A 26294-nucleotide genomic window follows, 5' to 3' on the forward strand; every position below is an offset into this window, starting at 1 on the left:
CTCCGAATAAATTTTCCAATAATTGTTAATCTGAAGACTACTTGTTACCAGTTATTGCATATTGAGTGTTCTGTATTTTAAAATCGTCAAAAATTAAAAAAAGTCAGAAATTTGTATGAATGCAACAGAAAACATAGAAGAGTCGAAAAATAATTTTTCGAAGCATCTAAAAGTTTCGACCGGCAATCAAACAGGTTTTGAAGTTCTGTCCAAACATCTTCATACTGATTCGTAAATAAAAAAATACCGTTTTAAAAAAAATATTAATATGAAATGTAAATTTATTGTTCTGTTTAAAAAGCTAGGGGGATATTATAAACTTAACACAAAATTCCCAATTGCATATGTAATTTGCATATGCCCAGCAACATATTGCACTAATTTGCATATGTAACGTTATGAATTGTCACATCTTTTTTGATAAATCATATTCTACATTAAAAAGCAATTAATAGTGATTTGAAAAAAAAATTAAGTCTGCAGATTAAAGTCGATATTTTGATTTGAACTCATCCGCTAACGGAAAGGGGGAAAAAAATCCCTAAATTGAATTAATATTTAGGCTCATGATAAATGACTTTCTAATGAGTTGTCATTTTTGCGTTTTATCCTCAGTCAATCATCGATAATTAGCTATTTACCGACGGTTCGATATGAGGCGCATTAATAACGCTCTGGTTGACAGTCGATATTTCGAACATTTATTGCCTTCTTTTTCACCATTCGAACATTTTATAATCGATTATTAACTCCTTAAATACTTATTCAGATAGAACAGTAATCATTATTATTTCTATTCTCTTCTTTTTTTCATTAAAAATTAGGGTTTTGCGAGTTTTATTTTGTCGCTAAGTATATGTTTGAACGGCTTATTTCCTCGAGGCCAATTTCAAACGTCAATAGGCTTGGACGACAATGAAAATTTTAGATTTGCTTTCAATCATCTTAAATAATTTTTTATATATGAGCTTGTGATTGTTATTTACTATGCTACAGATTTCTGTTTTACTTTATAATACACCCGTCGTTGAATAGCAAACCCACTTTTAAGTTTACAACTACCAATAACTAGCTTAACTCATCCCCGCCCACGCAAAGGGGCATCTGGGGACACTCTCAAAGTTCGAAGTGCGCGCAACAGTTCAATCACATGTTCAACATTTTCAAATTAGAGTTTTAACAAATAGGTAGCATATTAAATATGAAATTTACAACTACCAATGCGCAACTCCATAACTTTGTATTTTTGAACCCAATCCAGAAGACTAGAGAACTCCTGGATCAAGTAATGGGAAAAATTTGATTTCGTGGAGGACATTTTGATGGGAAATAATTTTTTATGAGAAATACTTTACGTTACGTGGAGAGGAAAACCTCCCATGGTCAGAATATGACGGAGACTTTATGTACTTTGCATCAGCACTGTGGTCTATGTGATTTCGTATCGACCATAAACGCTGAGATTCTAATCCGGTTTACCTTATTGGGAGGCAAGCGCTCTATCCCCTGAGCCCCCGCTGCTTATGCTACAGACTGTGTTTACTTTATTGTGTTAAAATTGATTTTAAAAGCTCTTTTTTTATTTTTCATAAATAGCTAATTAATTATGTTATAGATCGCTACTTTATCAATATTTACTTTACTATACATTTGCTTTTAATCTCCCTTTATTTGCCTTTCACAACAAAGCTAATTACTGGGTGCTACATATCGTGTTTTGCTTTACAATTATTTGCTTTAAATTATTTCAAGATAAATTCCCCTCTACGAAATCTTAAGTAATAACCTTAAGTAATTTGTTTGCATTTCATGCTTTTAAATTTTTTTCTTTCTAGCATTTGAAATTTTATGGTTTAGTCTAAGTTTGCTTGAACTCCATTTTCTCTAAACTTTAAATTTATTTATTATTATTATTTTTTTAAAAATTAAATTACTTATGCAGATGACAGAAAATTAGGATGAAGGAGATTTCTCTTAACAGTTTGCCACTGGGTTGAACTTTTTTCTCTTTTTTAGACGTCTGGTTATTGACGATGCTTGAATTATTTTTCCCTAAAACTTCATTATTGAATTACACATTTTCAATCAATTTGCGGACTAACATTTGTGAACTTAACCAATTAGAACTTAGATCTAATAATCAAAAATGAATTTCCACCTGAGGAATGTTAACAGGTAACAAATTTCCACTTGACTGCTGCTTGTATTCTAATGAGTTGGAATAATTTTCTTCTTTTTCTTTTTCGGAACTCTGAAAATTTATCTAAGGCAATTTCAAACCACAAAGAAAAAGAAAAATGTGGTGAAATCTTTCCTTTTTTTCCATAAAAATATTACACTACGCTGTCTATGTACTATTACAGACTGCATAAAAAGAAAAAAACCTAAAAAGAAATTTGAATTAATATTAAAAAAAAAAAAAAGATCATATGTACTTTGGCAAAAACTGGTTTTGGTTCCTAAATAACCATTTACTTTCAACTACTTAAATATACAAGAAAATTTCAGACAAAATATAATTTCGTGATATGAATCACGAATTGAAAAATTATATAATTCTCCAGTCTAAATTTTACCATTAAATTTGTTTATCGTTCTTAAAATAAATAATTGAAAGAGATTTTGTTATGAAAGTATAATTTGATGACGTTTTTAAAGCGATGTTTTTGTTTCGCTTTAAACTTCTAGAAATCATTTATTTTAGTTAAAAATCTGTAATTTCCTTTTACTTTTTTGTTCAATATTTTAAACATAGATTTTTCAAGACAATTATATAAATCAAATCTGGGCTATTAAGCTCTTTAAACTCTAAATGCAAGATTTGTTGTGTCTATCTTGACGCTTATGTTGATCATTTCGAATTTCACTCTTTTTTTTGCCTTTGGTTTTAAAAGTGGAGCTTGTATTTGTCTTGGGGAAAAAAATGATCGAAATTGAAACATCCCCTCTTTTCTGTTTATTTTTTCTGATAAGAATATTCTCCAGAACTTTAAATAATTCCTATTTCTGAGGAGTATTATTTGGAAAAAAAAAACTTGTTGATAATAAAAATTTTTGAGTTTTTTTTCCTGCTAAGCTATCGTAGCAGATTTTCAAGAATAAAAAGAAAGTTCCTGCAAATTTGTTTGATCAATATTTTTTTTAAAAAATTTAAAGTAAAAGGTATATTGAAAAAAAGTACCTTGTTAGTAATTAGAAAAATTCAACAAGTGATTCAATTCGGGATGATTAATCAGAACTTAATATAAATAAATACTTATTCCGATAATATAAGATATTTTAAGAGTAAATAATACATAAGGATTAACGGAAAGTTTACTAAAAAAAATCTTTCTCTACCTCATACTGTTTAACAAAATGATTAAAACTCTTGGATAGTGCTAAAATTCTTCTATATTTCAATAATTACAATTATTGAATTTTCATATAGCAATAATATATAAATAATAATTTTTCGACCAGTAAATTTCTTAAACTTTTTTTATTAAATTGAAATACATTTATCATTTTTTCAATATTCTTACTTTATCAAAAGATTAATTTCTTAGAAGACTAAAGATATTTTTAAAAAATTAATCAATACAATATTTGTTGCAATATTTTTATATATTATATAATTGTATTTACAATTAAAAATGCATAAAATATTAAAACTTGCTTTCAAATTCAACTTTTTATCTTAATTATTTAAAAAAAAATTCATATCATTCATATCAATATTCATTTTTAAAAAAAATATTCATTTAAACTCATACGTATTTAGTTACATTGAATTCAGGTTCAACGGTTCCAATCAAAACGTTAAATTTAACTATAGTTTGTCTAAAGTAAGAACTCCCCTAGCCATTCGTCTGGACCCGTGGCGGTGACTATGGTAACGAGTTATAACTATTTCAAGTAGGGGTGTTTGGTCATTGTTTAGAACAGGTTTTGGCTCGGGTCGGCGAGTGAAAGGGAATCTTTTTCTTCGGTCTACTGTGTTAGCCCTAGAAAGAAGAGAAGCTTCCCTTCCTTAAATGCGCTATTCTTGTTTCCATAGCAGCAGACGGCTTCAGGCTTTGTGGTGGGGGGATTTCTTACCGTCGACAAACTATAATAGCGCACGAGAGGCTTTTTTCGGTACTTTTTTTTCCAATTTTAATTTTTCCGTTTTCTTTTAAATTTTTTTTTTCTTCTTTCGATGTCTTTTCCCCCTTGATTCAAGAAGGGAGGGTTAGAACTTTTACAGGTCTAATTATTGACCATTGAACACATAACCCATCACGATTCACCTATTTTCATAGAACATCCCCAATTACAAATCTTTAGAAATATTGTTACTCCCAAATCAACACAAGGAGATGACTTATTAATTTAACAAAATAAAGTTTCAACATTAGGTTGTTGAGATATTTTCTTCCAGTAAATCTGTATAAGTTTGTAGCGTATCTACCACTAAAAAATTACAACTACAATTCACTAGTATATAAGACATGTTAACTCGACTCAATGTCGAGGTACCTTTTCATAGATGACGGTTGACATGGTCGAATACTCCACTCCCCACAAGTTCTAAAAAGAGCTTTTCAAACTGTGCGACAGTTCAAATATTACGTAAGCACTTAACTGGGGTGTGTGATTTCTTATTTTTGAGGATAAACGGAGAAGGAAGGGTGAGTGCAATGTTTGCGTAAGACATTAAAGTCCCCGTATTTGCAACCTTTTCTTAAAATTCAAAGTAAAAAATGCAGCAGCAAAAAAGTTATGCCTAGAAAATATTCAAATTTGGAATAGAAGTGAAAATTGGAGAAAGAAAATTTTTTGAAAACAATTCTTCGAATTGTTTCAGAGGTTGGTTAAGAGATTTGATTACATAAGAAAAACGCAAAAGATTCCTAAAGAATATTCTATTCAAAATTTAAAAAATGAATGAAAACGTTAACTTTGCTTAATGCTAAGTTTATTTAAACTCCAGAATTAAATTACTACAGTAAAAGTCAAAGTTCACGCAAAATCGGGGGGAGGGCTATTTTTTCTGTTGGCAACATTTTTCAATACAAATTCATCAGTTTTCAGATCTTTCTTGAAATTCAGGAACACTTTTTAAACTCTTAAGTAAATTTTGTTCTGTTTTATTCTTCGTGAATGTGGATTGATACTATTGCAAAATGTATATTTTTCAACAAGTGCAGTACTAATTTTAACTAATATATAAGAGAGAGAGAGAGAGAGAAAAAAGCAACAAAAAAAAAGATTTTTCCAGAGCTCAGTTGTATAATGAATGTGGAAATTGTTATCTCAATGTGGACTTAATAATAAAAAAATTGTATTTTTCAACAAGTACAGCGCTAATTTTTACTGACACACAAGGAAGGAAAATAACGATAATTTTCATAACTGAGCTTTTATAATGAATGCGGAAATTATTCTTCCCATGTGTATTTAATATACTGTTGTAAAACATGAATTTTTCAACAAGTGCAGCACTAATTAAGTGATTTCAAAGAAAAATAAGAAAAGCAAAGCTTTTCATAGCTGAGTTTTATAATGAATGCGGAAATTATTGTTCCTATGTGAACTTAATATACTATTGTAAAAAGTATATTTTTCAACAAGTGCAGCTCTAAATTTGTCTGATATACAGGGAATAAAAAGGCAACTTTTTCATAGCAGAATTTTATCCCATATATTTTGATGTAGAAAAGAAGGTTTTTCTCATCATTCGTAGATGCCCCCAGGTATAGTAAGAGGTGTTCAATTAAAAGCGTTATCGGAAGGTGTCCAGGGCCCGCGGAAATGGACACGCGATGCGACTTGATTTATGGGGCCCGCGCTTTTGTGGCCCTGTCAGTTGCTCTTCTCTGCCGAGACAAAGACCTCCTTTTCACTACAGCGCCACTTTTCTCTCAGCAACTTTCTTTCCGAGGGAGAATGTTCCATATTTATTACGCATTATTTTTAGTTCTAAGGTGGCAACATATCTTATTATTTTCCGTGTTTGTATTTTTAGATACGGTATTATAAGCGTTTTGGAAGAGCACTAATATTATGTTTTCAAAACTTCAGAGAGAAAATATTTAAAAAAATTAAACTCCCCGCAAAATTCGAGAGAAAATTGTTATATATAATTAGAAAACATGTGATGGGGAAACAAATATAACGATTTAAAATTCTTCATCACAAAGAAGCTAACAAACATTAAAAAGGAAAAAAAAAATCTTTATTTTTCGTTTTAGGTTCGTTAAGAAACGTAATGTATCAATTTCAAAAGACTAAGTAGAAATTTTCGGTTGAAACAGAAGTTTTGGTCGAAAGTAATTCGCCTTACGCTTTTGGTTTAAGGTCTGAAAATAAAGTATTTTCTCTTTAAGTGTGTTTAGAAAAATATTTAACTTATATTATAAAAAGTTAGTTAAAAGTAATAAAACAGTAATCTCAGAGGTCAAAGAAGAGTGATAGAAGTTTTTGTGGAAAGTAATTAATCTTACGTTTTTTATTTTAGGTCTGGAAATAGTAATTTTCTCTTTTTCAATCTGGTTGAAAAACATACTTTTTAAAAAAATATATATTTAACTTATGTTATATTTTAGAAAATCTTAGTGTAAATGTAAAACAGAAACCTATTTCAGAGGTACGAAGTAGAGTAATAGAAGTTTCGAATTATAATTCACCTTGCTTTTTTTCCTGCTTAAAGTTATTTCCTCCTTTTCAGTCTGCTTGACAAACGTAAATATTTTTAAATATTTAGCATAAGTTATTTTAAAAAAATGTTAGCATAAAAGTGTAATATGGAAATCTATTTCAGACATAGAAAAAAATTTCATAGAAGTTTCTTTTGGTAGTAGTAGATGCTTCTGTGAAATGTAAATCGCCTTACTATTTTTGTTAAAAGTCTGAAAATAGAATTATTTCTCATTTTTAGACGAGTTGAAAAACGCAGTTTCTTTAAAATAAATTTTACTTTTGTTACTTTAAAAAAAAATGTTGGGATAAAATTGTAAAACAGAAACCTGCCTCAGAGGTAGAAAATGTGTTCGATGTCTCCGTCAAATGTAATTCACCTTACTATTTTTGTTTAAAGTCGGAAAATAGAATTATTTCTCCTGTTCTATATGCTTGAAAAACTTAGTTTAAAAAAAAATACTTATTTCATTATATTATTAAAGTTATGCATTTTTTATCAGCACAGTGGTCAATCCGAACCGGGAGCATAATTCATATCGATTATCCATCGCTCTGTCATCTCATTCGAAGGCAAACTCTCTATCTCTTGAGCCACAGCAGCCCTCAACGTCTTCATTTTATTTTATTGCATAATTGGTGTTGAACACCCAACCCATTTAGTGAACTATCAATGTTCAACTTCGCAGCCTTGTAATTTTGAATCTAACCCGGAAGACAAAGGAATTTCTGGATAAACCATTGGGAGAAACTAGCCTTCTGGCATGACTTCTTTTAAAGGAATTAATCAGCTTTTGCGTTACATGGCGTGAGAAACCTCGAAAATCTTCCATGGTTAGCCCAACAGCAAGGGAGTTCTAACTCAAGATCCATATGCCACGGGAGATATTTTGCACTAACAATGTGGTTGGATACAACGGGTGCAGAATTCGTAGTGCACGGTCATCGTTTGGATTTGATTCTGGGTTATCTCATTAGGAGGCAAGAGCTCTATCCCCTGAGCCACCGCATCTCAAGCACGGTACCGTAGTAATTATCACTCAGTTAAGTGTTAAAAGCAATTAATATTTGAATGATCTCTTCTTAAGGGTTAATACAAAAACTAGGAGAGAGGATCACATGCCACGCGTTTCGCAATTTGATCTCGTTCCTCTCGCTTTTTAGTTGTTCTGTATTTTAGTTTGGATTTGTGTGTATTACGGTTGTTTTTTTTAATGAAATTATAAAAACATACGTTATAGATATTTTATGAAATCTTTGAGATACTCACATTTCATTCCATTTTTATGGGTTTCAAGGTTTGCTTTATACGATACATTTCATTCAGGTATCAGATTTTTCAGTGAGATTTAGAAATTTTATTTGGAACAAATAATTCCTAGAATTTCCCTACATACAAAATTATGAATTTCAGAGTTTAGAAACAAAACATTTCTAATTCTTTTATTCTATCATAAGCTCTTAAAATAAATAAAAACCAAAGAAAAGAGTAAAAAAAAAAGTAAGTAAAAATGGAAGTAATAGTTCAGGGTTTAAACAAACATTTTAGTGAAATCAATGAGCAACGTATTTCCCACACTTATCCGTTAATTTCTCTAACGTTAATTATTAAGCGAAACTAAAACAAAAATATGGAACAGGTTTCTTTTTTAAAAAATAAAGCCGCTTCCGGTAATAGCGAATTATCCATCATATTTAGAGTCTGTTACATTTTTCCGACATTCAGTTACCCGACAGCTCGTTATACAATTGAATAGAATCTTCTACTTATTTTCCTTACAAGCTAGCCTGAATGGGTAAACGTATCCACCAGGAAAATGAACAGTTGGGCAAACGTACATGCCGGACAAATGAGCTGTCGGGTAAACGGAATCTGGCAACCGAGTGTCTGGCAAATGGCCGGATTTAATGTATTTATATAAGGCTTAAAATATACAATGTTGCATACCGTTTACTAATACCTGCATACCGGGAAGACAATAGCAGCATCACTCTACAAGATCGGAATTCTACTGGGCATCGAGTGTCAGGGGTTCACAAACCACCTGGGTCAGATTGGCAAGCGGATATATCAAGAATATTTTTCTTCGTTGATCATCGAAGATCTTGAGTCCTTGTAAGAAATGAAAGTGATGAAACTTAAGAAACAATGATGAAAGATAAGAAACAACAACAACAGACAATAGCACCAATACAAGGTTTCAATTAGGACAATCTTCTACACTTTCAAGTTTCTGAAACTGCTTACCATTGGGATATATAGTCCTACTTTGGACACCTTCATATGTTCTCATGAGAATTGAGATTGGGGTAAATGTTGAATGTACCCTACTTGACTTTTTTTAAAATGATTTTTCTTAAACCCAGTTCGATGAACTTAGTTCCGACTTTACTTAATGACATTAGGTTGGAATTTTTAGGAAAAAAGATAATTTCCTTAAAAAACTATTGATTATTATAAATCACAGATGTTATTAATCTTTTTGAGGATGGTAAAATAAAAATTGTCCTACTTGCTTTTAATATTAATAAAAATTAATGAAATTGTTATGATTTTTATCTCTTAAACTACGCAGATTTTAATCAAATTCAGTGTAATTTAAAATTTTGAAAAATAAAGGTAAAACAAATGGCTTCATTTTGAACTTGCATTAAAATCTCTAAAACTCTACAAAACAGTAATTTTGACTAAAAATTTACTGTACCGAATATGGTTAAAGATTTGTAATCGAGCAAAAAACACTTAGTTCTTGAATCTTGTACTGGATAACAAAAGAAATCATTTCAAAGCGAAAATTTTTCCTTAAATTTCCAAGACTCTAAAACGTTTTTTGAAAATATCTATGAGAAATTAAACTTTTACTATACATAAGCCATCAAACGAAGTCTTGTTCTCTCAAATTAAAGATATTTGACAAAATGTTTAAAAGATGTTAAATGATTAGAGGAAATCGTTAATTTTTTTTTAATCGCTGGTAAGCAGTTTCCGATCTACGTACTATATGTCCGATGACATAACAGTTTTAAATCAAGTTGAGAAGACAATGATACTGAATAAAGAAACGAAATAAATGTATATTTATGAAGGGTAACTAAGGGAAACTAAATTGTATTTGTTTTGTATAAAAAGAAACATAAGAAGTCTAGACTGTAAACCAGGTGATAATAGTACTCTAACGGGAAACCCGGAAGTCCGCGACAATATTTTAGGGAAAATATAGCATTCAATGCAACTTTAATTGGCAATATTACGTAATATATATAATGCAATGTAAGGTTTATTGGCAATATTACAGAAGGTATATTAAAAGTAACGTTCATTGACAATATTATTTAAGATATAATACTCAAAGCTACTTTCATTGGCAATATTAGGAGCATATAGCATTCAATATAACGTTTATTAAAGATATTGTATGGAAGATAGGGTATTCAAAGCAACATTCACTGTCAATACATATCACGGAACATATTGTTTTTGGTGCAAGGTTCCTTGAAAATAGTGTCTTCAATCTATAGTATCATAGCAACATTCATTGGCAATATTATGAAAACTATATCCATAGAAACTTTCATTCGTAGTGTTTGTGAAAATATAGCATTTTATGCAAATTGGCAATATTGGAATTACTAATCTCTTAAAAGGTTGCTGGATTGCTGATGGGAAATGATCGGAATGTTCGAAATGATGCCCACCAGAGAAGCAACTTCACTCCTAGATTGGGTTTAGGTATTACTTTTAGAGTTAATATCTACAAAGGTGATTGCGCTTTTAAAAATATTTTTTTTAAAAATTGCAAAGTCATTTTATTATAAAATCAACTAGTTTTCTAAGGAAATGTTTTTGTCTGGCTTAAGAATATTTACATTTTTAAATTAACCCTTTGCTTACGGAACTTAGTACGACGAAACCCGCCATTCTAGTCCACATGTTATACCAGCCATAAGCAAAAGGTTAAAATGTAATACATTTTTATTTAAGTAGCAAAAAAATATTTTGCTATTTATATTTTATCGTTAACACTATGAATTGTTGGCTGAAGAGCAGTGGTGCTAGAATTCTAGATACGTTAGGCTTTTTCTCATCTCCGATATCTGAAAACTCGTACTTCAAGCCTGGAGCATTAATAGGCACAGTAATTTTTTTTCTCAGGATAATTATTCTTCATTTAGAAATATCGCATTTATCGTAAATGATGTGTCCCGATGAAAGCCTTTACGTTTTCCAGTTAAACGTTTTTTTATTATATATATATATATATATATATATAGTCCTACTAAAACGATAACACAGAGCTGTGGCCCGTATGATCAATAATTAATATAATCAATCTGAACTGAGCACTATACAAAGCCACTTTCCTCCGATATTCCTCATTACCATATATTCATTTCATACCCCGTCACTTTTACATCATTAAGCAAGTTCAGGAGTGTGATGAAAAATGATCTGAAATGAATTAATGAATTGTTTAAGTGTCCCAGATCATATTTGAGATTCGATTTGGAAAACCCCCTTTTTTAATAGACCGATTCATCTCATAATCCCTCAAGTTGATCCTGAAGTCTCCAGTAAACACGTTCCAACACGATTAGCGTGTATACCGTCCCCCAAATAGCATGACTGCAGGCAGATAATACTTCCTGCACCTTCTCCAGCTCTATACCTCTTTTCTCTCTTATAATCCGATGGCAGTTGATGTATGGCGTTTTTTTTTTCTTCTCTCCCCCGAATCCCCTGCATCCTACACTCCATTCAGAAAACAGAATTTAGAGGTCCTAACGACCCTCGGGATAAAGAAGCTTTTTTGGAAGTGTCCTCTCCTCCCACGCCTATAGAAATCCCCATGTCCCCCAACTTCATGTTCTTTCTTCCATTCAAATACGAGAGATCTCGGCCCGTCCGATATTAACATCAAGCCACCATTGACTCTATTCATTCCCTTGTTTGTTTATGTTGACGTTGGCCGCACCCCTCTTCTACTTTTTCTTTTTAACTCTTTTGTGAGGGTGGCCAGCGATGCTGTAGAGAAAGTGAAATTTGATTTCATTCTTATGTTAAAGTTGTCCTAAAAATTTCTTTTGAAGCCGGTGACTTCGAATGATTTGCTCCTTCGGTGTCTTTGTGTTGTTAAAAATTATTTTGATGATAGTGCATCGATTTTTTTTTTGTGGGTATTAGCTGTGATTTATATACACACACTTGCATTAAATATGAAAAATTACTTTTCTTACTCCATTTAAAGAAACTGAGTTGCATTTTTGAACATTGATAAAATGTTCAAATTGCTTTGAGAAATTTGTTTTCCTATTATAATTCCAAATAGAGTAAAACAATTATTCAAATCTTTTAAGAATTATAAATAACACAGCTTCAAACTGCTTTAAGAGTTCGAGACCTTTTTAAAATTGCTAAAGGATTCAAGGAAACGTGATGCTCTAAGCTGCTTAAAAAGTTTTAAACTACCTAAAAAAATAGTGCTTTTACCAAAAGTTAAAAATTTATTATCATAAATGCTTCGAAACTCTAACGGGCGTTGTTTCAGAATTCTCCAGAAATACAAAACCGATCATTAGAATTGCTTCAAAATTAATAAGATTTTATTTGCCTAGACGGATTCAAACTGAAAATTGTTGTTCAAGATTGCTTCAATGCCAACATGGCTTGCTGCTCTAAAAATGCAAAATTGCTTATATGTTTAAAAACTAATAAGATTCATTTCATCAGATTTCTCTAAAAGTTCAAAATTGCTGTTTAGAACTGTTCCAAGGATAGAAGAAAAAAAAAGAAAAACTCTAAACTAAAGTATCCTAACATATCATTAAAGCAGCGCTAAGATTAGTAACTACTTAAAATTTGTTTCATATTGATAGACTTAGAAGTCATCGATAATTCATGAAAAACTGTTCCAGAAGTTCAAAATTGCTGCATAGAAATTTTTCATAACCAATTAAACTTATTGCTCCAGACTTCTTTAAACGTGCAAAATTGCTGTTCTTGTCTGCGTCAAGAATAAGAAGACTTAATGCCTCAAAATACTTGGAATTGAAAACTGCTGTTCTAAACAGCTTTAAAACTAACAAGGATCGCTGCTACAAACTGTTCCAGAAATGCAAAATTGCAGCAAGGAAATTTTTTATAACCAATTATAAATTTATTACTCCAGACTGTTTAAAAAGTGCAAAATTGCTGCTTTTGTCTGCTACAAGAATAAGAAGACTAAGTGCCTCAGACTACTTACAATGGAAAACTGCTGTTCAAAATAGCTTTAAAACCAACAACGATCGCTTCTACAAATGTTCCAAAAGAGGAAAATATGCTGCAGGGAAATTTTCATAATCATTTAAACTTATTGCTCCTGACTGCTTTAAAAGTGCAAAATTGCTGTTCTCTTCTGCTACAAGAATAAGAAAACTTAATTTCTGAGAATACTTTGAATTGAAAACTGCTGTTCAGAACAGCTATAAAACCGACAAAAATGGCTGCTTCAAACTGTTCCAAAAGTGGAAAATTTGCTACAAGGAAATTTTTAAAAACTAATTAAACTCACCGCTCCAGACTGCCTTGGCGCCGAACCACTGCTTCAAAACCAACAAAATTAAAATTTTTAAACTGTTATAAGTCCGACAATAGCAAAACCCATCACTGAAACAGTACTAAGATTAGAACTCAAGTTAGAAGTAATGTCATATAGATTGGCTTAAAGTCATTCTATCATCCATGGAACACTTGTGGCTTTCAAAAGGACAGTTTTTCATCTTTGGCATAGAGAGAATGAAGAGAAATACATCCTCTAAATGGATTCTGACAAATGACAAAATATCGTTCACTTCAACAAGCCTTCCGTAGAAGCCTTCCTTTTTGTAAAATAAAGAAAATTCGGAAAGAGAAGTTAAGGGGCTGGAGAAAAAAAGAGTGAAGAATTTCTTTTCGAACAATACGAGTGAGGGAGTTTATCTCACCCTAACTGACAGATTTGTGGAAAATAAAAGATGGGGGACAATTCATCAATATTTTTTATTTTTTTATTTTATTGCCAAGAATTGATCTTTAAGTCTTTAACCGTTTGTCAGGTATTTTTATGAGGCGAATAATTCATTTTTAACTCATCCTATTATAGGTTTTAAAATTATTAAAAATGCTTGCAACTGTCTAATATCATTCAAGCATTTTTCTTTTTAAGATTTTTTTTAATGGTATAATGTTAGTATTTTTTGTATTATATGATGGCAGTAGCAGTAAATTAAGAACAATTGTTTATGATGTAACAGTACAATATATGACAGTGCAGTATATGATATAAACTGATGGCAGTAAGTGCAAAAAGTTTCAATTTGCTTAAAAAGTTCTCGAAACATGGCGAAATTAAAAAAAGAGAGAAAAAAAAATCAAATTAACAGGAATTCAATCTTTGAAACGCTCTCCAGACTAAACTATCTCGGCCATATTTCCCTGATTGCGGCTTCGCCCTATATTTTGGGGGGGTCAGAAATCCAAATCCATCGAAAAGAAAAGGTAGGTAGATTCAGAAAAAGTTCGATTTTGTGTCTGATTTCGTAACTTAAACCATCGTCTGTACTAACTATATAACATATTTGAGGTCTATTCCCTAGAACTATTAAAATTGCCTCGTAGTACGTGAAAATTCTGTTGATTAGATCAAAAGTAATTAAGGGTATTTCGCTTTATCAATTTATTATTTATTTTATTTATTTATTTATTTATTGCTCTCTTTGCATTTGTTAATAAAACGTGACATTGTACAGTTAGCTTCAAAAACAATTGCTGCATGAACGGATTGTTACCATGTATAATGAAAAGGCACAATAAAGCTTGCTTTGTCTTACCACGAAATAGTTCGTATATGCTTCTTATAATGATATCCTGAGGTATATGCTTCTTATAATACTAAATAGAATCAACTTCCTTTATTGAACTATAGGGGATGCTGAAAAGTTTTCTTTTATTTCAGCTTAAAGAGAATTAAACTTATTTCAACAAGTCTTTCTAGCTCAAAATACTCATCAATACCTTGTGAATAAAACCTTGCTACAATCATTACAATGAAAAAAAATAAGTCCGAACTGTGAAACGCAGATACATTTTTATTGGTAAATGTTTTCAAATTTCATCTTCACGACCAGCATTAGTAAGATATATTTTCCGGTATGTACTATCTTTCCCGATATTTAGTTGTGCTATTTTTCAGAAACAAGGTAATTGTATTGAAAAAGTGTGAATCAAACTTCAGCAATTCAGCAATCTGACAGAATCAGAAAAGAGAACGCGAAAAAATTCCAAGTCTAAGAAAAATTAAAACTGCAGCGATTTCTGATTAGAAAATGTGCTTATTAATTAGCGCATAAATTATTAATTATCGAAATTAATTATTCGATTTGAAATGTGCTAATTAAATACCACATTTGAAATCATCTCTTCGAACCACAAAGATTCCTAAAGTGAGAAGATCTGATCATTAGATTAAAAATTATTAAGGCAGGTTTGTTTATTTTTGCTCAGCAAAGAAAAACAAGTTTACGTTACTGTTGGATAAGGAAACGAGAGCAACAACTTTTTCCATTCTATCCCTTTCTTTATGGAGGAATGGAAAACAAGTTACTAATTATATTATGGATGTAAAGTATTTCATTATTTTTTCTCTCGAAAAAGTTCACTGTTGTAAAAATTGTATTTGGTTCTTTTTATTTCGTATAATAAAAACAAAACCTTATGATTTCGATTAAAGTATATTAAAATATTCTGTTTTTAAAGCAATTATTATTACCCGAGTTTCTGTAAAGCGTTATTTATCTATATTTTTTTTGTAGAATATTAAGTATCACAAAATCGCATAAAATAATTTGACCTAACGTTTTCTAACTGAGAACAAAATATTTTAACTGTAATTTAAAAATAATAACGTTATTGAAAATAAAATTTCGAACTTGAAAAATTCTTAAATGAGAGTCAAACATGAAAAATTTTGTAAATATAAGAAATTAACCAAAAAAAAAAGGTAAAAATAGTAATGTGTTTAACTAATAAAAATAAACCATTGAAAAGTAAAACCTTAAACTATTTACTTAGGATAAAAACGAATATTTTAGTTGGATTTCTACGCTAATTAAAAAAAAAAATGTAAATAGAATGCTATAGAATTACTCGTTAAACAATTAACAACGAAACAAATTAACTATGAAGGTATCTGATGAAAATATACGCAATAAACATTTGAAAATTAACTGTAAATTAACGAAGGTATATTGTATTATTCCTGTATCTTTTGAAGTTTAAAAAAAAAAAAATACGCAAAATCTTTTTCCAAGATATTTCCATTTTTACGCAACCCCTTTGGGTTAAAACCCTTATCAAAGTACTGGAAAATGGAAGTGTTTGCACGCGCCAATTGGGCAAAAGATCGTCCAAGCTCTTTTCAAAAACAATTTTTTTTTTCCAACTCGCAATTTTTTTTGGTTAAAAAAAAAAAAAAGAGTCGCTATTTCAAGTTACAGGCCACAAAAGGCGCCAGTTCCCTAACAAATGGATGGGAAATAACTCAAAACGGAGCTCCCGAATTTCTCGTACAAAAGGATACCGTAATAAATATATGAGAGGGGAAAAAAAAATCCCTGAAAGAAAACAACTCGTATTTGTATGAGCTGGCCGTGATTTGTGGTGTATACGTACCCCATAGTGAGGTTTTTTTTTATACTCCTATTGTGAGTTTTCTGAAGTTGGAATTCACGTTCGTACTGTATACACTCTTTGCAATACAGACACTCGCACATTTTGATTTCAAAGGAAATATTTATTGATATTTTGCGACGGGCTATCTAGGCAGGCCTTTGTACGAAAGGAGTTAATATGGAGGGAAAAAGCAACGAAAGATGTGTATGAGAAGAAGGGGAAAAAAAACGTAATAAAAATTTGTTAGGGAAAAGTTTTGCTCTTGATTTCGCTTTAAGTTATATCAATATTATTTTACCCAGAAGCGCGTAGATTACTTAAGTTATTTTCCTCCTTTTTTTTCATCCTGAAACTTCTCGTTTTTGTGGTGGCTTTTATTTATTTCTGGCCTGGTTTTTTTTTTCGGTCGGGTTGAAGGCGATTTTTTTTTTGCTCTCGATTTTGAATAAGGTTTTTCTTTGTTGCTAAATATTCTAAAATTGTAATTTTGTAGCTATTCTCTGTTGAATTAAAAAAAAAAGTTAATAAAGGTTTTTTTAAATATCTAATATATATAATTCTCTTGCGTGGCTCCCAAATTTTGGCTGTATTTCTTTTCCGCCGGTGGCAACGTTTGCTATGTTTTGTTTACCTTACTATTTCTCTTACACGGTGAATCGACCAATGATTGCCGCTAAAAATGTCACATGGCGCTGAGGTGGCTCAACATACAGCGCTTTTAAAAACGGAAACTGAAATAGCCAGAGAGCATCAGCTGCGGCAATCTCATACTATTAAGCTAGGCAGAAGTGAGTAGTCTTTGTTTATAGATCTCTATTTTAGTATTTTGTCGAAAGCGCTTTTTTTCACGAATTTATATATTGCGAATTTATTTGACGATTTTTGATTTATGAAACGAATTATACTATAGCACATTTCTAATAGGTTTAACGAATTACATTTCATTTATTTGAATTCAAATTTATTTTAATGACTTAGTATTTACTAAAAAGATGTAATCTTTTTTTTAAAAAAAAGTTTTTTATATGGATTTGAACGATTGTTTTGAATTCTTAGAATTTTGTGCATTTGCAATGTACTTAAGTTAGTAGCGAGCGAAGCAAACCATATAAGATTGCGTAGCAATTTTCGGGGATTGGCGAGCGTTAGTGAGCAGGGGGGGGGGCAGCCCACTAGTTATAAATAATCGTCGTTGAACAGCCGACCCAATTTTTGGGTTTACGACTACTAATGTTCAACTCCGTAGCCTTATAATTTTGAACCCAATCCAGAACACAAGGAAGCTTCGGGATCAAGTATTGGGAGAAATTTGCCTTCCCGGAGGACTTTTTGATGGAACTAACCCGCATTTGCGTTACATGGAGAGGAAGATCACGTGAATATCCCATGGTTAGCCTGTCGGCAAGGGGACTCTAACCCATGATCCGTCTACTACTCAGGATATTTCACGTCAGCACTGTGGTCGGTGCGAGCCGGATGCGGAATTCGTATCGGCCAGCCATCGTCGGGATCGAACCCCGGTTCACCTCATTGGAAGGCGAACGCTCTATCCCCTGAGCTATCGCGTTTCAATAAAGGTGTTTAAATAAGTTTTTTTTTTTTAATCATGATTTTAGCTTTGATTTTTTGAGAAGAAAATTGCAATGAGAATCGTGATCTGTCACGCCAACTACAATCGCCAAGGTGCCAAATAAATTTTAAACTTGCAAATATTAAAAGAAAAAACATGTAGATGTTTGCCGGGGGTGGCTGCAAGTTTCACCTTTCGAGTTGGTCCCTTTCTGTGATTTTTTTAAAATTTTTTTTTTTAGTTTTATTTGTGCCGCTGCCCGTAAGTTACCTAGACTTGGTGATTATCTTTGAGTGTTTTCAGTGTAGGAGAAGGTTCCAAATGTATGTGGAAACAAACAATCAACCAATAACCTTAGAAATCCTTGTCTTTTGGCAGCAAAATGAAACGCCAAGACAGGGAATGCTATGGCGTGAACAGCTTAAATAAGTGTCAGGAATTGATAGATCATTGATTGCCATGCAGCCCTATTTTATGATGAATATACGTAATGGGTCAATTTCGTGGATTTCGTCTCCCCATAATGCAAAAACGGGTGAGTTTAATTAAAAAAGTCTTCCCCAAAAGCAAGTTGGTCCCAATATTTAATAAGCATTTTCTCTCGTCTTCTGTGTTGATTTAAAAATTAAATACAAGGTTATGGAATTTAGCATTAAAATTTTTCCATGCAAAAGCATTTCATAAAAACTGCATACTCAAAGAGAATCATAACTAAATTATGACAAAGTAATTATTCTAGAATTTACGAACTTCTTTCCCAGCAATAGTCTAAACTTAATGCTTCTTTTTTAAAACTTTTAAGTCAACAGCTGTGTATTTAATATTTTAACACTGAACTAATATTACATAATCCAGAAGACTTTTTTTTCTTTTTCTTTTTTTTTCTAACTACAGCTTCAGTTTTATCAGATTATTCTTCAACTATTCAAACTCTTTACACTAATCTACAGAGGAAGGGAAAAGACTTAGCTAATAATTTGTCTAAATTTTGCTAATTTTAAATTTTTCATCTATAAGAACCTTCACGGCATCCTTTACTAATGCTAACTTTCTTTTTTCTTTTTGTAAATGTGTTTTCCTTTATTGCTGATTTTTATTTTAACTTTATGGATCTCATGTGCTAATAAATATAATTTAATATTCTTACTTAATTTTAAAGGATGACAACCCCCAAATCAAACCACTGTTTTAGGCAGCAGCGAAACTGTGTTACCGAGGAAGCGTTGAAATGCAATTTTAAGCAACAGTGTAAATTTAAACGTGTTCTTGCCTTCATGTCAATCGCTTTGAATTTAAACACTGCATAAACTTCTTTTTTTGAACTACAGCTCCAGTTGCGTCAGATTATTTCTACTACTATACAGCTATCCACGAGAACTTCTTTAGACTCCAGACATTCCCTGGCGGTTATTCTTATTACCAATATATGTCATTTTTTTTCAATAACCGCCGTTGAACAACCGACCCAATATTGGGTTTACGATTACAAATGTCCATAGCCTTGTAACTTTGAACCAATCCAGAAGACAAGGAAACTCTTGGATCAGTACCCCCAGAGGTATGAGTTGTTACGGGAACATGGAGGACTTTGTGACTCGACAGATTTAACGTGCATTAGTCACTATTTACTGCGGCTGGGATCGAATCCACGTCCTCTTGGACATGAGCCCAGTGCCCTACCAACCAAGCTATCCCTTCCCAATATATGTCATTTCAAATAACAGAGGGGAGTAAACTGCTTCACCTCAGTTTGAGTAGAGAAAGAGAGTCAATTCATTTCTCCGATTCTCTCCGATCAGAAGCAGTTTCACTCTTGTTTTAATAACTGCTGACAACCTAAGACTTCCATTCGAGAGCACTTCCTGTGATGGGTGATCAGTAAAATTTTTTACACAGAGTACTATCCTACAGTCTACTATGAGTACTATCCACAGGTAGAGTGACAAGAATTTTATTGTTACATTGAAACCATTCAGATTGAAAATATTAGCTTTTGTCTTCGCCATTGCTAAGTAACTTATTTCTTACCGAAAGTAAGTTTCACTTTACAACTTTTTTTCTGATTATTACGGATCTTCTTCTGCAAACTTGAATTGACTAAGTTTCCTTAATTTTACGAGATGAAAACCTCACTTTTAAGCCACTTTTTACAACAAAATATCAACAAAAATGGATTTCAATGCAAAAAAAAAAAAAAAATTATGAGGAAAAGAAGCAGAACTTGTAGAATAGTCAAGCCGATCCATGACTGTCTACAGACAGAGTAATTATTGTGGAACAGACTAGCCCCATTCTAAGCAACAATTCAAGTTTAAACCTCTTTATACTTTCAAGTCAACTGCTTTGAATTTAAACACTGAACACATAGTTCTTTTTTATATTTTTTTGCAACTGCATCTCCAGTTACGTCAGATTATTCTTCAACTACTAAAACTCTTTTACCAAAACAGTATTCTGCAGCAGGAGGAGTGAAAAGACTTTGCCGCTGATGCCCAAACAAAAGAGGAAGCCTTGTTATTATTAGTGGGTATAAAAGCCCGCAAATTTATTTTTGTCCGCACACATCAAGGCAAAACCTTTTCTTCTTGCCCTCTTCTTTTTCCCCATATTCATAATATCGGCTCTGAGTTGAAAAGAGGATGAATATTTATTAGTCCCCACTTTTGTGACGGTGGCAAAAGCTCAGGGAGCAGCACTTGTTTCAATACCTGGCAAAAAGTTTTTCCCAGAGTTCTTTATTATTATCACTATTATTATTCTATCTTTTCTCTGGACTCCTTTTCCTTCCTCCTTTCATCGTTCGAGAAAGGGGTGTCGGACATTGTCACGTGACAGGGGAAGGCTTCTGCATCCCAGAAAACAAAAGGGGGCTCAGGTGAAAGAAAAGAATTAAAACATCCGGCGCCTTTTGTAAAACCTGTCTTAAACTTTCCACCCCCTCCCTTCTTCTGGGTCCTCTCCCTTTTGTGCCAGGGACAAAGAGCCCTGTGTGTGAAAGAAGTCTCTCTCTCTCTTTTCTGCTCTCTCTTTCCTTTTGTGGGGGTGTGCTATAGAACTGAAATCGCCCACACAATGGTCAACTTGTACGCGAAGCACCTTCCAGCGATTCGAGCAGAAAGTCATTCAACAACTGCATAAGAAGCAATATAAAGTTGAAAAGGAATGCGAGGTTTTATGATCTTCGTTTATTTTTCATGGACTTAAATGGGTTTGAAAGAAGGAAAAAAAAATATTTTAATAATTTATTTCTTACGAAAAAAAGAAGAGCACTGATAAAAGTAGCTAATACAGAGAAATGTTTCAAGAACTCTTGTTTCGAAGCGTAAGATTACGAACGCTAAAAACAGTTTTCAGAAGCAAAGGATTGGGTTTTTCCTGTTAACACTAATTACACCCGCAATTCTGGTTAAACTTAGTACGGAGCGGTGATGGCTCAGAGGAAAGAGAGTTCGCTTTCCAATGAAGTAAACCGGGTTCGAATCCCACCTGGTCGATACGAATGCCGCATCCAGCTTTCACCGACCACAGTGCTAACGAAAAATTACCTCAGTGGTAGACGGATCATGGATTTTAGTCCTCTTGTCGTCAGGCTAACCGTGGGTGGTTTTCCTCTTCATGTAACGCAAATGCGGGTTAGTTCCATTAGAAAGTCCTCAACTAAGGCAAATTTCTCCCAATTCTTGATCTAAGAGTTCCCTTGTCTTCTGTATTGGGTTCAAAATTACAAGACTACGGAGTTGAACATTAGTAGTCGTAAATCCCTGTTCAATGATGGTTATAAAATAAAATACCTTAATATACCGTAATACTGAGCCGTGATGGCACGGAGATAGACCGCTCACCTATCAATGAAATGAGCCGGGCTCGAATCCCAGTGAAGGCTCATAAATCCGAATTCTACACCCGATCCCACCCAAAATAGTGCTGCTGAAAAATATCCTTAGTAGTAAACGGATCATGGGTTAGAATCCCTTTGGCATCAGGCTAACAGTGGGAGGTTTTCACTTTTCTTCTCTTCATGTAGCTCAAATGCGGATTAGTTCCATCAATCTTTCCTCCACGAAGGTAAAACTTTTCCCACTCTCAATACTTGATCCAGGAGTACCTTTGTCTTCTGAATTGAGTTCAAAATTACAAGGTTTTGGAGTGGAGCATTGGTAGTTATAGACCTTAAATTAGGTCAGCTGTTCAACGACGGTGATAAAATAAAATATCATAATACAAATTTTCGCTTGTACAGCGTTTTATAACATTAGAATTTCTCTGAAATAAGCTTTAGTATTTGTCAAAAAAAATTGTTCGGAAACGAAGGATAATATTGGTACCTAGAAGCACAACTTTCATGTGTTAAATTGAGCCATGGGATACCATATTATGGTTGCTGCAAATTTGAATAAAAATTATGGATCAAAACTTTTTGTAGTGTATTGAAACTTTGCGCTTAAGATTTTGTCAACGCAAAATTTTATTGCTAAGATATTTTAATTATGCTTGATTTTAGCCTTCGGCAACATTGATTCAGTGATATTTCACCCCATTGTAAATCAGTCGATATGATATATATTTTCACGTTCGTCAAAAAAGTGGCTTTCTCAACAAAACTTGGGGGTTTTTGATTGGCCTACCTTGAACGCAGACCTAAATTCAATTGAGCACGTTTGGAGCATAAAGAATAAAGCATTGATGAAGAACTCCAAGAGTCTATTGAGAAAGAATGATATTCTTTCTCCCAGAAACACATCAAAAGCTAATTAATTCAATTTCAAAGCGCATATTCGATGTTATTACTAACAACGGAGTATCATTACCCAATTAAGATGATTTTAAGATATTTTATTTATGAAAGTAGTGATAAAATAAGTATTTTTCAACAAATTATTTATTTCGCGTCTTTAACTTCATTACATGAAAATATCATTTGGTTAACATTCTGTGGTTACTTTTAAAAGCCAAAGTATTGTTTGTCTACAGAAAAAACTCCCCTCGCCACGAAGTCTAAGGCCGTCTGCTGCTATGGAAACTAGAAATAGCTCATTGCTAAGAGGGAAGTTTCTTTCTCTTCTGATTCCTTTACAATCGCGGACCCGAGCTAAAACCTGGTTAAACACCCCTACTGGAAATAGTTACATCACGTAACCATAGTCACCGCTACTATTCCAGACGAATGGCTAGGATAGTTCTTTACATAGACAAACTATATTTTGCTTGTACTTAAAGGACACTGGGTGTAAGGCCTGTGAGGCCTAGGCATAAAATCCTAAAATATCTAAGGGTCTCTTAAATTATCCCAACGCCAAAGAAAAAAAAACCCCACTGTTTAAGTGCCTTAAAAACAAAATTAAGCTTGTAGCTATGTATATATATATATATATATATATATATATATATATATATATATATATATATATATATATATATATATATATATATATATATATATATATATATATATATATATATATATATATATATATATATATATATAACGAAACACGAAGAAAATTAAGAAAAACAATAAGCTTTTTAAAAGCTGACTGAGGATGTGCTAAACTTAATCTAAGAGTCATGAATAACTTCTGGGAAATCATATTCATAATGGATATTGGAATAGCATATTTTCGCTAAGAAACGTTATTTCGTTGAAGACAGAGCTTTCGAAAAACAGTTTTAAGAACTGTTCACCAGAAGTATGAGTTAAAAAAATTAAATACTAAATGTAAACAAAATTAATAAATATACAAAAATAAAAAAATATATACATAGAGTATCCTTACTACAAGCACTATTGCTTTCCCGACCTCCTGTTCATATCTGATTCTTGGAAAAATTACTAAAAAAAACTGGCCAAAACTAATTTTTTATATCAAAAAAAAATCTTGTCTATTATTTCGATTATTAAAGTAAATATTTGAAAACGTGATAAAAATAATCACGTAAAGAGAGGCTCAAGCTCTTAGATATTAATGCTTAAAATATTAACTAAACCTTTGTCAGGACGCAAGTTTTGCAGACCTTATTTTGACCGTTCACACTGTCTATAAATTCTGTGGTAACACAAGTTGCGTCTAGTCTGCGACTGGCTGTGTTTTATGTCTGATATGTGGAAAAGCACTCCGGTGGCGCAGTTGGTTAAGGCGTCATCGTTCACAACGCTGGTTATAGAACCGGTGGTTGTGAGTTCGATCCTTGTGGCTGATAAAACAACTGTCGTGTATATGCATCTTGGTGGAAAGAGTCCTCATTGGTTGTGTTATAGTGGTTTGGTATGAGGGATTCCAGTTCAGCCGCTGTCCATGTCGTCTGAAAACTATCAAAATTACGTGGCATTCCAACCATGACCATTAAAAGATAGAGATGGGTGATTGGACATGGTTGGGTACTGATGATGTGCTGAATAAAAACTTGAAGAGGGTTCATCATGAATTGGTATCAGTACTCTAACTGAAATTCCTGGTGCAAGATTCGAAGCTAAATTACTTATGTCATGGAACTATGCTCGTTTAGCAATCTCGGTTCGATAAAGGGATGTAATACAGTAACAGCCTGTTGTGAGTTAGAGGGTGAAGAAGATTACGTGGACGCTATATCGCGGGAGAAATTTTTCGAAGCTAAATTACTTATGTCATGGAACTATGCTCGCTTAGCAATCTCGGTTCGATAAAGAGATGTAATACAGTAACAGCCTGTTGTGAGTTAGAGGGTGAAGAAGATTACGTGGACGCTATATCGCGGGAGAAATTTTTCATGTAGAATTCTGTATCATCCATTTTAGTAAATTCAAATTTAAAACATAGAAAAAGTGAGTTCAGATAAAGCAAGAGCAAACTAGGATGTTTCAAATACTATTTTTTTTTCGAACTATGAAATCAAAATGAGCAAATTGTGACAGGATAACTAAGGGCAGCAATCAAATTATGGCAAAATTATTCCAAATAATTCTGTCCTAATCTGTTTGAATTTTGATAATTTTTAAAAAAAGTTCTTTAGCATTTGTTACTTCATGGTTTACCTAAACTCCTTTTTTTTCTTCTTTGTTCTTTTAATTACCCTTGAAAGTGAAACAGAATTTGCCCTAAAAAGTTTCTCCTTAAGACTCCGCAATTTCAGGAACAATGACATGATACTGGCAACGTGGCTAGCTTTCCACACAATCCGCCTTAACTCTCTCTCTTCGCATGCCTGTTAAGGCAGAGGGGTGCGATTTTTCTTGTTTTCCAGTGGCGCCATCTATGGCCAATAATTAGACTTCCGTCACACCCATACGTCACACTCGTTTATAGAGCTGACCCATTTATACACCCATTCATTCATCCACAGATCGTAATTTTGACCTGAATCAGAAGACGATCAATCTCCAATTCAGTACCCCCAGAGGTATTGATTTGTTATGGGAACATGGAGAACTTTGCGACTAGACAGATTTAACGTGCATCAATCACTATTTACTACACGGGGAGTCTTCGGCCGCGGGGTTCGAGCCCACGAACTCTCGGTCATGGGCTCAGGGCCCAACTGACCAGGATATCCCGGATATCCATCTTAACTTCAAGCCGCCTCTTCGGATCGAACCCCTGACTTTTACGATAGCTCAGGGCCTTCAGCAACTTTGGCATCGAGTCTTATTTTTGTTTTATGGTAGACTGAAATATTGAAACCTTTTAAACGTATCTTTGATTATTTAAGAAAATGACTAAGAAAAAAAGGTAGTGAGGTCTATTTTTACGTTTCGCATTTTGTGACCGACCCCTCGATCAAGAGCTAAAGTGTGTAGACAAGAAAGGGCGTTTTGAGACGGTGAAAGGCACGCGCCGGGGTTGCGCCTTCAACAGAAAAGGAGCCGCTCTCTTCAAAAGAGAGATGAATGCAAGTCCTGAGTTATTGGCCGGCCCCATTGTGACCAGAACCTTCAAAAGACCAGCGGCCCAATAATCGGCCGGTTAAAGGGCCCCGCAGCATAAAAGGAGTTTGTGCATGTAATTTGGCCCACCACAACGCGAAACTTTTGTTAGAGGGGCTTTTCCAACTTTATTCTTTTTTTCTTCCCTCTGTCATCCCCTTTTCTATTAGAATTTTTTTTTCTTCTTCTCTCGATCAACATAACCAGCTCTGTTTTTTTCTTCTTTTTTCTTCGTCCGCTTTATTTCTTACATCTTGAAAAGAACGCCACCTGTTATACAATGAAGGTGGATTCTGGAATCTTTTGTACGTCGGGATATACGATATAACGGTGCCTCCTTCTTTTTATGGTGTCTTGAGATCTGGTGAGGAAAAAAAAACTGCGTACACAAAGCGAAAGTGCAGTTCTGCTGCACCAAGTCCATAAAGAGTGAAGCATTTAACGAGCCTTTCTTTCATATTTTTTTTTTGTGTGTCGTC

At 32.9% G+C, this 26294-nt stretch overlaps 1 long non-coding RNA gene across 3 annotated transcripts in view; it reads left to right on the forward strand.

Annotated features, from left to right (window-relative positions):
- LOC110282747 (uncharacterized) overlaps positions 1-26294 on the forward strand; it is a 386528-nt gene that overhangs the window by 15573 nt on the left and 344661 nt on the right. The gene's annotated exons all lie outside the window — the stretch shown is intronic.

Source organism: Parasteatoda tepidariorum, chromosome 3 (assembly GCF_982258835.1).
Source record: "Parasteatoda tepidariorum strain Cologne lab strain chromosome 3, Ptep-v5.0, whole genome shotgun sequence".
Taxonomy (NCBI): Eukaryota; Metazoa; Arthropoda; class Arachnida; order Araneae; family Theridiidae; genus Parasteatoda; species Parasteatoda tepidariorum.